The sequence below is a fragment of the Pavona decussata genome, unplaced genomic scaffold (assembly GCF_977016875.1).
Source record: "Pavona decussata unplaced genomic scaffold, jaPavDecu1.1 SCAFFOLD_193, whole genome shotgun sequence".
In the NCBI taxonomy this organism is placed as follows: domain Eukaryota; kingdom Metazoa; phylum Cnidaria; class Anthozoa; order Scleractinia; family Agariciidae; genus Pavona; species Pavona decussata.
The window spans coordinates 145,679-157,728 of record NW_028145602.1 but is presented as its reverse complement, the minus strand read 5'-3'; the positions used below and the strand labels follow the sequence as shown (position 1 = coordinate 157,728).

General features: G+C 38.7%; 1 protein-coding gene across 1 annotated transcript in view; it reads left to right on the top strand.

Annotated features, from left to right (window-relative positions):
* Nucleotides 1–5,836: 5,836 nt before the first annotated feature.
* The window catches only part of LOC146461845 (uncharacterized), a 23,821-nt gene continuing 17,607 nt past the window's right edge, over nt 5,837–12,050 (top strand). The window contains exons 1-2 of the mRNA XM_085086360.1: nt 5,837–5,919; nt 9,898–10,036. The gene's annotated coding sequence lies outside the window, so the exon portion shown is untranslated. The remainder of the gene's footprint in view (nt 5,920–9,897; nt 10,037–12,050) is intronic.

Here is a 12,050-nt window from a genome sequence, read left to right as displayed (position 1 = left end):
TAAAACTAGCATGAAAAAATTTGCCCAGAAGGGTTTACTCTTCCGTGAACACTCCAACACCAGCTGTTCTCAGGAATAGCGAAAGTCCATGAATTTTTTTTCCCTTTTTTTTTTTTGGGGGGGGGGGGGGGGAGGGGGGTAGCGATCGATTAACATTTCTTTTTGGCGAGTTAAAAAAGCCAAATAATTGCACAGAGTCGTGCAAGCTATTATTATTCCAGACTCCACTGTGGGTAAATAAGCCCAGGTTCCTGCCTGATATGCCAATGCTGCCATTTTGAATTTCGACTCGGCAGTGAGGTGTTTTGTTAAGCGATCATGAGCTTATGAATTGAATAATGTGCAACACCCAACTGCTTCAGCGGCGTAAGAAAACCGCCCAGATATCGACGCGGTTAGTGATAGGAAAGGTCCCACATTTAAAGTTCTCAAACAGGTTCAAGTCGGTAGTGTTGAACGTTTCATCGAGAACTTTTCTGTACTCCAAAGGTGCCATTTGAATAGCCAGCTCCCTCAGTGGTCAGGTGAATTGCAAAATCTGCCAGTCACAAGTGAGAACCTTTATTCTCATGACCTCAGGGGCCACTTAGCTCGGTTAGCTTGCTATTTCTAAGTGGCTGTGCTCTCTTCCTTAGTAATTTTTCTTTCTTGCATTTATGTTAACACTATAATTTCTGGGCACGAATAAAGATTGTTGTTGTTGTTGTTGTTGGTTGAGTAAGCATTGATGTTACAAGGAGTAATTTGATGCTGATCACTGTAAGGGCTTAAAGGATTAAATTCGAGCTCTGGCAAAAAAAAAAAGCACAAAATGTAATGTCATTCAAGAAACGGGGTTGATATATAAGTTTTAGACTTAATTCGTAACAAATAATCAAACAGGCAAAATCCCAGAAATAACGGAAGTCTGCTAGAGCCTGAAGTGCATGCGGGCGTGGTAGAAAATGAAACATCGTTTCTTGGAAAAGGGACGCCTTTTATCATGGAAATGTGACAGTAATTGGGCATCGCTCAAGAAAGTGAAATTGAAAACTATTTTCCCCCTTGTAAGTTTGGCATAGCCCGTTCAAGCAGTAGATCGGTACAAAAATTGCACACAACGTGCTAGAGACACAAGGAAGCACCTTTCCAGGTAAGCTTTTCAAGCTTCAAATCCGCAAATAATATATCAACGAAGCTCTCTATTTCTGCTGGTAAGCATTACAAGGCTGGGGTACGGGATGAGAAAGCTTAAGTCATGTACTTCAGCCAAGAAGGGCTTCAGCATGACATTTGTTTTCACAGCAGGTCTTGTCTAGTCAGTTCTTTCCAAATCAACTGCACGGTAGTTGACTTGCTCAGATCAGCTCGTTTGCTTTCGATAAATTCTTGCAGCTAACCGCTAGCAACTCGTTCTTAAGGTTTCGAAAGCGAATTTCGATGGCTTTGTTGGTGGGCATTTTTTTTGTCCAAAGTTACATGCAATTCTCTAGGCCATAAATTTTAGTGTTTTCTTTCCACTTCAATAAAAGGTGTCAACAAAGCATTGTCGAGTGTGATCTACTTTACAGAGCCTACGCGTTCGGTTTAGCAGGCAGATAATGAGGTTATAGAGAATCACGAAGTAAAAGATGTTCCAAGTAAACCAGCGAATTCTGAGGAGAGAATGGATGGGGTATGGCAATATTATGGGAAATGAGAGACTTGAAAACCACAGTTTTGCCATTTTAATACCCTGATGTTATTCAAAGGGAGAATCACAAGACTTAGAACATGGGAAACGTCTTTCCTAAAATTCTGAAGAGTATGTACCAAAACCATAATTTTTAATTGTTATTTAAAAAAGAAAAATGCTCCCATATTTCCGGATGGTTTCCGAGAAGCTGCACCGTTTTCTTGTACAGCTTGTTAAGTATCAGGAATGCGGACAGAAATACTCATGTCTTGCATGTGTACACATATATACAGCATGAAGCTTAGTTTCACCCTTTTATGAACCAATTAGCCCTCTATTTGCATAATTCTTTCAAATTTTCAAAGCAGTATAGCTTTTAAGATGACTTTACATAACTTACATTTACAGCTTTCTTGCGTTCAGACTTTTAAAATACTCAGGGGGTAGATCTCGACATGTTTCTATTTTTGCCCCAAACTTGAACAACTTGAATTAGTAATACACTGATGCATAGAACCATTTCAACACCTTTTAAATTTTAGTTTTCCAACCAAGAACGAAACATTCTCAAAACAGATAACTTCTTTTCCCTGACTCAGAGTCTCTCGTGTGAGGTCTTGATGTATTTCATTTTCATCCGTAAAACGAACAAACGGTAATGTTTAGCCATTCCGCGAAAATTTTGTCGCATGAGCAAAATTAGCTAACATTTGAGATTGCAAAACAAATTCGAAGGGTAAACAAGCTAAATGGTCCCCGAAAATTCGTGCGCGCCAGTTGCAGTTGAAAAGGTTATAATGCGTCTGTTAACTCTTATCACCAAAAACACCAAAGCTGTTATCGCTCAAATAACTGGCCTTCCATAAACTGATCTGCTTAATTATTTACTCAGTAAACCAATACATTCCTTGTCCTGTTCAGGACGCCGCTTCAAAGCGGCATCGACACCCAAGAGAAGGCTGATTGCGATTAACACTAAAAAGAGTGTAAAGTGTCCCACGCAACACCATGTGAAAATCGTTTTGACGAACTTATCCCTTCCCGTTAAATTGCTTTGCTGTTTAATCCCTCCATGACTGATTTTGCACTGTTTTAATTAAGCATGTCGACTTTTCCAAACTTGTTGTTAGTTGACAAACCAGTTTGTAACTGCATGAAGAAATCACAAATGTATCTACAGATATTTCTAAAATATTTATCCTCAGTACTACAGTGTACCGAGGATATAGATCCGAAGATGGAATTGCAGTAAATGCCTTGTACAGGGTTTTAACTGATTCAGAAGGACTTTTTAAAAGTTCCTTGTTTGGCGTCAGATATAGATTTAATCCTGAATGACTGAACAGTCAGTATGCCGCGGGCGATACCATGAATGTGTCATTCTCAGGTTATTACAGTGAAGTCCACCACAATTAGCGTCATTAAGTGAATTACAATTTTGTACCGACAAGTGTACGTATCATCGGATCGTTTAGCTACTAAGCTGTACTACCTGTACTACCAGTTTCAGCACATACTTGATAGTCGGTGCCTCGCACGCCACACCATTGCTGAAACTATAATAGACCTGTGTTGTACAAGTGCCCTTAAACGCATCACTGCCTATCTACGTTACGCGTGTGTCCAGTGGAGAAACCTGTGGAAAAAAACACACACCGAGCGAGAGCATTTTTTTTGACACATTTATGCTCTCCTCAAAAAAACTTATGCTCTCCGTGATAAAAGTTCAGTTTCCTCAATTCTCAGTGGCATCCTTGACAAGACAATGTCCCCGCTTCTCAAATAAGTCATGCACAAAAATAAGGAAACAGACATTATTTGCCTTATTCAGTTCTGAACTGTTTACATGAAAAATGTCAGAAGACTGATAAACACCCGCCTAAACTTACGGTTCACATGATCTGCTTTACTCGCGGCTAACTTTCCCAAATGGTTTGCCAGCATGTCGTTTTCTCCTTTGCAGTCGGTCCCTCATCGATCAAATCATTCTTCCAGGTCAATTTTCTTAACCGCTCTCATAAAATGTCTAATATAAGCCCTCGTTCCCAAATCTCAGACGCAACGAAAACAGTAGGTAACAGTCCCTTGGACGAATATCAACCCAGAGCATAAACTCAGAACTTTACGACATTCCTACAAGAGTGAAAATTTGTAGCCCACTTTTTCTAGTATTCCCTATGGTCGCGATCCCTCGGACTGTTTTTTTTTTCACGAATGATTCAAATCCTTACCTTTCTTTAAATTAGAAGAGAATTGTTTACAGCACACATACCCTGTAGAACTACACTTAGCTGTAGTTTGTGTAAACCGCCGAGAACTCCTTTCCTAAATTCACTGGGCTATAGCCGTGGAAATAAAGAGCGTGTATGCGCGTGCGACGCTACTGATAAATCCTCCCACTCCATACTGGGTAGCTTTGGTCGTGTGGGTCACTTTGCGGTTGAAAGCAGAATTAATTTAAAAACTATCCTAGGGTTTGCTTTGTGATGCAAATTTGACAATATTCATGTAGGAGTCGCTTGCAGAAGCGCTTCGGCTTATGGCAATCCACTATTTATATATATATTCTCAGTTTTTAAACAAACAGTTCAAGGTTCAAACGAGGGAGAGACGCAAACACAGAGACAGACTGATAGAGAAAGAGAGAGAGGGAAAGAGAGGGAGAGAGATGATATAAAATTGAATTGAATCACTTTTATATTTATATGGAAAATTTGCAACTTATTTGTATGATACTCGTATGTAAATACAACTAATACAGAGGGGATCTTTAAGGCGTAATTATACTGACAAATCCACAAAAAAAAAATATATAAAGAGCCTGGGATTAAAAAAGAGATGACGTCGAATCAGCGCCTGAAAGGATGGTCTGACAGTCGTTGATAGAGAAGCTTTACGGATCAGAGATGGATGGAGATTCAGAGGGCTCGAGTTTTTCAAAGTCTTGTTCCTCTATAAGAAAACGAACCGTCAACGACTTTCCATTCTTGAAATATGTGAACTTTCTAATGGGTGTGTGAGAGAGAGAAGCCGTCCTTAATATTATATCGGAAAAGAACTGGGTTATTTGCCAAGGGGAAGTGTAAACATTTCTTAGCAACGAGGACAACAAACCGGTATAAAACAAGAACTATTACATTTCAGCTTCTGTTCCAGGCGTGCCAGCTTTAAAAGGGTAAAACTATGAACTTCCCTCGGACGGTTCACTTCCGGGTGGTTTCGATCCGGAAGTTGGGCTTAAACGTGGGTCAAGGCTTGCCACGTGATCTCATTCTTCCGTCAAAGTTGGCGCGGTTTCAAACCGTTAATGCGTCTGCGTCCCACTTCGTGGGGAAGAATTCGAAATGCGCGATATGGGGTCGGAAGAGAAACACCGAGCCTTCGCAAGGCCCACGTAAGGCTAACATAGTGAGTTTCGTGTTTGCATAATCGATCTTCGTCTGTTAACTGGAGTGCTTCATTTTCAAATTTTCTTTCAATAGCTACACCTTCCATTAGATTAGATGAATGAGCGCTTTCTGATAAAGATTGAAATGCAACAGAATAATGGTTGTCAGTTGTTCGAGTCTTTCGGCTGGTTGGCATTGTTTAGCACATGGTTCTCCACCGTTTTGTTTGTTGATGTCATCACGCTTCATTCTCTCGATTGTTCAATGGCTTTCTTGTTTCGAACCACATTTTGTCATCTTTTACCTCAGGATGATTCTTGTAATCGATAGCATGCTATCAGTGAATTCGCTCCCAGGTTCTCATCAATGATGAAATTATCAGTGGCAAGTTGCAAGCACTCAAGGTTAAAATACCAACCTTCAATGGTCCGAAACGTATAGTAATAACTGATAATACATTCAGGCATTGACGTTGGTAAGCAAACTTTAATCATTTCGCTTTGATAACATATTTTTCCAACGCAGAAAGACAAGAATAAACGACAAAATCTTCCTTTTTAATTTTTCACCATCTATAGGGAAGAAAGAATCTGTAAGCTAGATGGATGCACTATGAAATCTTCTATTTGAGATAAATGATTATCAAAATTTTAACCATAATCTTCAACATTCTACCGAGATTTTTGAAACACTGCATGCGGATGTAATCTTCTAATTTTGACTGAGAACTTAAATTTCATTATCCCCCGGACCTGATCATAAATAGATCATGTGTTCAATCATCTGACCATTACTCGCTCAGTCAGGCTCAAATGACGTTCAAAATTTTTACTCTGTTGAAGATACACGGCTGGCACGTTTTCACTAATTTAATAGGTAAGTAAAACAATTGCAATAACTAACAGTTATTCTTTGATAGTTGTCACTATAATTTCAGCTTCGGTCTGTCGGATTCGGTAGCGAATAGTACAAGAACGGGAAAATGTTTCTATCTTATGTTATTTTAATACATTGCCCAAGTCACTAAAATCTGTAAGGTAAAGGGATGGATGGCAAAAGATAGAGTTATAAAATAGAAAAAGCACAGTTTTTGAGGCTCGCGTTTCAACACATTAGCATGCATCAGTCTCGTGAGTTGAAGGTCAAGGACATTCCCGTAATAAATAGTTATTTTTTTCTGGCGAAACTGTCATCATCAGCAGTATAAATGGTTCTCTATTTGAACACCTTTTAAAAACATCCCGAGCCAAGTAGAACCAACCAACCATGATGAAGATGTACTTTTGATCTCACCGCTTCAGACTTAAGCTTAGCAATTTTTTATATCCAAATCAGAGACGTATCAGTCTCAACATTTGGTTAGCTAGACTTTGCTATCATGAATAAAAAGACCCGATAGAAACGATCTGGATACTCTCCATGGCAAGTCTAAGCCGGTCTCCGACATGAATAACATTGCCTTTTCATATATATATACTTTTTCATTAATTTACGACAGACGCTATAATTGGCCTGCTTATTTGACTGACTCATTCCCACTGTACGTGACTTCTTTTAAAAGTTCTAATCCACGGCAGAAAAACAATGAAATGTTCAAATTATAACGGTGAATAAGGTAATTACTGGTTGGTCAAGATTGAGCAGAATATCAGTCTTCGTTGATAAGTGACTTGACTAAGTTTCAGCTAATGTCTAACGTCCCCGGTTGTTTATTGTCGACTGATCTTAATAGTTAATTGTTTTAAAAAGTCGCTTCTTGTTCGATTTGTGATTTGTCATTAATGACCAACAACGCAAAATTTGTTTCTGGCTTAAGGATCCGCAAATAAATCGCTGATCGCGGTGAGATTATTCGAGAAGTGTCTGTCTTTTTTCTCTCTCTCTCTCTCTGTCTCTTTCTCTTGGCGACACTGCACATTCAGAGGCCTGTTTCTTGAAAGCCCCAATAACTTACCATCCAGTTGACTGTACAGTTTTAAATCATTGTTTAAAGACTCATGCCGAGTTTTCGCACAAACTTTCCAATGTGTTACATGAAATGAGAAGAAAGGAAAAATCCATAAAAAAAGTTATTCCCTGGCCCTATTAGGAGCATTGTGCTCCCAAACGGTAAATTACCGGGGCTGTTTCCAAACGGCCGACAGGTCCTTTTCAGGTCTCGGCCTGCTCCTCGGGATCGAGGAGACTGCAGGAAGGAAAATATCACTCTTATCTGAAAGCTGGTTTATACGTACTATGCAAGCTTTAGCACAAGGACAAGAACCTTCGTGTATTAAAACCTCTACTATTAAATGTAATACAAGCATAGGCCTTTTGTGTTTATTATACCTGTATTTACAGGTGTGACAATAAAACGTGCAAGCATACACACAAGCACAAGAAAATGAAACTATTTTTGTTCTTGTGATTGTGCTTATGCTTTGCGTCATAGCATCGCACGTGTGAGGCGGGATAACGCAAAAAAAAAAAAAAGAGCACAAGCCGAGGAAGCAAAGAATCCCGTGAGAAAAGAAAAAACAAAACAAAAGAGAAAGAAAAAGAAAGAACAAGGTATGTTTTGTTTTTAACGATGGCAGTAGACACAGCTGAGTCGTCTTGCTAAGAAATTTCCAAGCTTTCCAAAGCCTGTCTTGTCAGTGTGATGTTTTCTTTATAGATTTTAAAAGATCGACTTAAAAAATATCGTTGGGCTGGAATGGAGTCGCTTCCACTTTTACTCCACTGGTTTCTGTTGGGCACTGAGGTGTTTCGGTTTTCACACTTGATGGAATCTGAATCAATCCAGGCAACAACAATTTCTCAGAAAAAACAATATGTCCGTCCGCCATTTTAAACTCGTGGTCAAAATTTGGCGCGAAAATTTTATGCTCTCGCGCCTTCGCATGTCACCTGTCTTATGCTTATGCTTGCGTCATACGTTTAAACCAGCCTTTAAGTGCATGTCTCCTCCGCTAATACGCAAATCGATACACAATGTTAAAGGGGAGTATTACAGATGATTCACTAACCAAGAGGAAACTGAGAAAATCTCGCTGTTGTTGGTCATTCGGATTCACTCGGTTCACTCATTTAATATGGTCTAATTTACGTTAGTCTTTGATACACCTGCAGTTCTGAAATATCCTTCTCAGTCATGCGCGCGGACCATGCAATTTGTTATGCCCGATTCACAAATATGGGTTAGTTTCCCTAAACCTACCGCCACCATGAACGCAAGTTTTTAAAAGTAACGGTGACTGAGATTGTTTACGTTTTAGTGATATACGGGTCTCCGGGACTTTAACCAAAAATCAAGTTAATTTGCGGTTGATATTTTACATCTGAGCAAGATATAAAGGCGTCGTGATAATTAAGGCTGGTAACCTAAAAAAACAAATTTGGCTGGCCTGATCAACTGTACAAGGAAGGTTCACTTCCAACAAGCAGGTTATAATTCAACTGAAAAATGACAGTATTTGACTATTGCCAGTTATTTACGACACGCCAATTAATTAAACTGCTGTCAAACATATATATTTTCATGCATTTTGTTTTCTTGTTTTGATAAAATAGAAAAACAATACTAGGGGTATTTATGTGGATTAGTCTGCGCGTCGGTAGCAGAAGGGAAAAAAACAAAATTAAAAAATAAACATGGACTTCCTTCAATTGGCTTTGCTCTATATGTTTCAGCAAATGTGTTGAAATTGCAGTCCACGAATGTAGTAGCACTGTTTTTGTTTTGTTTTGTTTTTTTAATGTGCGATTCCGTATTTTTGGTGTATTTGGCACTGACCTTGAAGAATTTATGTATCTTATGTCAGATTTGCTGACACCTTCTCAGGAAGGAAGGGGGGTTGGGGGGGGGGGGGGGGAGGCTACTTACCTAAATTCTCTGGTACTTGTCCTGATCCCATCTTATACAAAAACGTTTGTTCTCATATCAGATTATAGACCGGCCGCTCAAAACAGTACACAATTTTTCTCAATTTGTGAAGATTCAAGATTTGTTACCGTCCATTGACGCACAATATTTGGAAATACGGTGATTGTGAGTCTAAAGGTGAATTTAATTGTCTTTTATTATCAGTGTGGATCAGTAATTCTCAACTCCGTCTTGTGGTTTTACGTTTTGACAATCTTCCAGTTTACCCTGCATGCGAGCAGACTTCTCTTGGATTTTCTTATGCTACTCGCAGGGTACCAATTTTCAAGTGCATTCAATTTCACTATATATTCTCGGGCAAAGAACTTACGAAAACAAAAGGATAAATAAAAATACACGATATATATAACAAATTAAATATATTGTGTTATATTATATTATAAACCAGAGATCGGAAGAGACAAAACACTATGTAGCTATACAGGATGAATATTAATCGTAAAAATAACTTGCAGTTAGGAAATTTGTGTGCGAAAATACGTTCAAGACATACCCACAGCATTATAGTAAATACTCCCCCGTCACTCGACCAAACCGGTCTGCAAACTCTCCAAGTGCTAATGACAATAATCCTTTATTTACGGCACGTGTCACAAGGGTACTGGGAACGTGCGAACTTTACTTGCTCACTTGAAAAGTCCAATGGAACAAAATTCATAACAGTCCCGACAGCTGACGAGCTATTGTTTTGTAATTTTGAATTTTCTCCATAATATTCCTGATGAACACGTTAACAGGTTAATTAAGTAACCAAGTCACCGTCTACTTCTCACATGCCGTCTATATTTTGTTGTGACACGAGCATTGGCCGTAAACAAATGGCCACTCCCTAATCTGGAGCATTTGGGGACAATTGAACCAGTCAACAGTTCGCCCCAAGTTCTATGGCGTAATTCTTTTTTATAACTGTTTTTTGTTTTTATCGGAAGCGACCAGGGTGTGCGAAGTAAAAGTTTCAGCTGGCATCGAGGAAGCCTCCATCATTTACGGTGCAGCCAACAACAGGGTCAATGCGAGAGTGTTTCACTGGTGCACAGCCGGCTGATGGATTTGCGAGCAAATAGGAAGGTCAGTAACAGTCGTAGGGCTCATTTACGACGTTAATTCTTGTTTAAAATGCAGAAAAGGCAAATTTAATGTTGAGCATGTGGAGCCGGTGGACTGAATCGAACGACTGAATCCTGAACCGCATGTTAAACCAGAATTTGTTTCAATTCTCAGTTGAAGAGCTTGGTATTTCTCGAACACAATTCGACAACATGAAGGGTTTCTTCTTTGTTTTTGGATTCTTAATTTTTGTTTTTCAGTTTCCAGCAAATACGTTGCGTAAATTTTCCTGTTTTTTCCTGTGCCACACAAACACTTGGTAGCCACGAGAAGCTGTCCATTAAGTTCCAAGTTCTATTTATTTTTTTGTCAATGTTACTTTAAAAATATAAGGCCTATTTTTCATGCCGTATGTATTTTTATGATTTCTGCACGGCCACCTGTTGCATGTACGTTCTAAATATATTCCCCAAACACATGTCCACATTGCAGTTTTGAAAACAACATCGTTTGCTCCAAAAAACCAATGCAGTAAAAAACGTTTTTGGAAAATATTCGTTTCGTGAAGTTTGTTGGGTTTTCAACACGGATCGTGTTTCGACATCAATCCGAAGGTGGTCTAAGAACGAAACAAAAACCTCGATTTTAACGCCTTGGTTTAATACCTGTTAACGGACCTGCAGGACTAGGAAAAACGTTACAACTCTGGGTGGGGAATAAACCCAGATCATCCAAATTTAGAAGTTAAAGGAGCATTTCCGCGCTCCGTTTAATTTCATCTTCTCACCGGAAGTTGTTTTAATTTATTGTGCTTGGTGTGTCCATGGCGTGGGCAGTCAGTTTTCCACTATTTTAATTTCCCGTTCGGAATTTCCTAATCACTATATTTAGCCAATAGAATGCACTCAACTTTCTTCGAGTCCGGAATCACGTTAAAATATATATATATATTTTAAGATTTTATGATTTTTTGCCAGTTTGAAGGTATAAAATAATATGTTTGAAAACGTTGTGTTGTACTTCCGCTATCTCTTTATTCATTTCCGGTTTTGTTTGTTCGCAATGTTCGAACATTTCACCTCCTCGCTGTGAACTTTTTGCAGTTCTTAGTACAGGCTCCATTATTGTCGACCTTATGAGTTAGCTGAAACGGCTAAAATGTTATAATCATAACACCACGAACGAGAAGTAAGTCTCGTTTTAAAAAATGTGGGTATCCTGTTGACATAAACGCCGTGATCCAAGTAGGGCCGCGAGTATCATGTGAGCGACGGCCTTTTCCCAACTTTTCTCTGCTTGATTCGAGCCATAAAATAATTTATTTTCTTTAATTTCACTCAAATCTGTATTTATTTTGCTTTTACAGAACTTGTTCACGAAATAATTTACCCTTGTTTCTGGGTTATTTTATTGTCGAAATTTCTATCCGAGTTCGGTTCTTGTGCGAATATTAATTGTGTGTAGTTTAAAACAACCGTTTCAAAGTTTCACGACTTTTTAGATCATTGGCAATGTAAATCTGCCAGTTACAGCTTTTTCATAGTTTTTAAAAAATTTAAAAAATACAGGAAAATATTGACATAGCAACAGACAGTTTGCCCACGTTGCCTGATGTGTCATCCTTGGATGATTAAACAAAGGACCTGTCTGGGCTTGTCTCCAAACAATTAATCCGTCCACGCAGCATTTTATTATATTTTATGTTTTTTTTAGATCGAAATACAAAGGTACATTTGTATCAAAGTTCAATTTGAGAAAACTCCTAATTCAAAAACAAGCATTAAAAAGGAAAGAAATATTTACAGGCACCTTATTTTGCGGGGAATTCAAAGTCCAAGGAAACGCCTAATAAATGTAATGTCTAAATTAATTTAGCACCAATACGTTTCAGCTGATCTTTCTAGAAACAATGAGTTTGTTTGTCTCATCCCCTCCCCTGAGAGGCAAAGTGTTGTTTCTTTTGTTAGCAAGACAAGCCAATGAAATCGGAGATCGAGGAATTTTGCTTCCGGCGACTAAAGAGCGCAAGCGCACA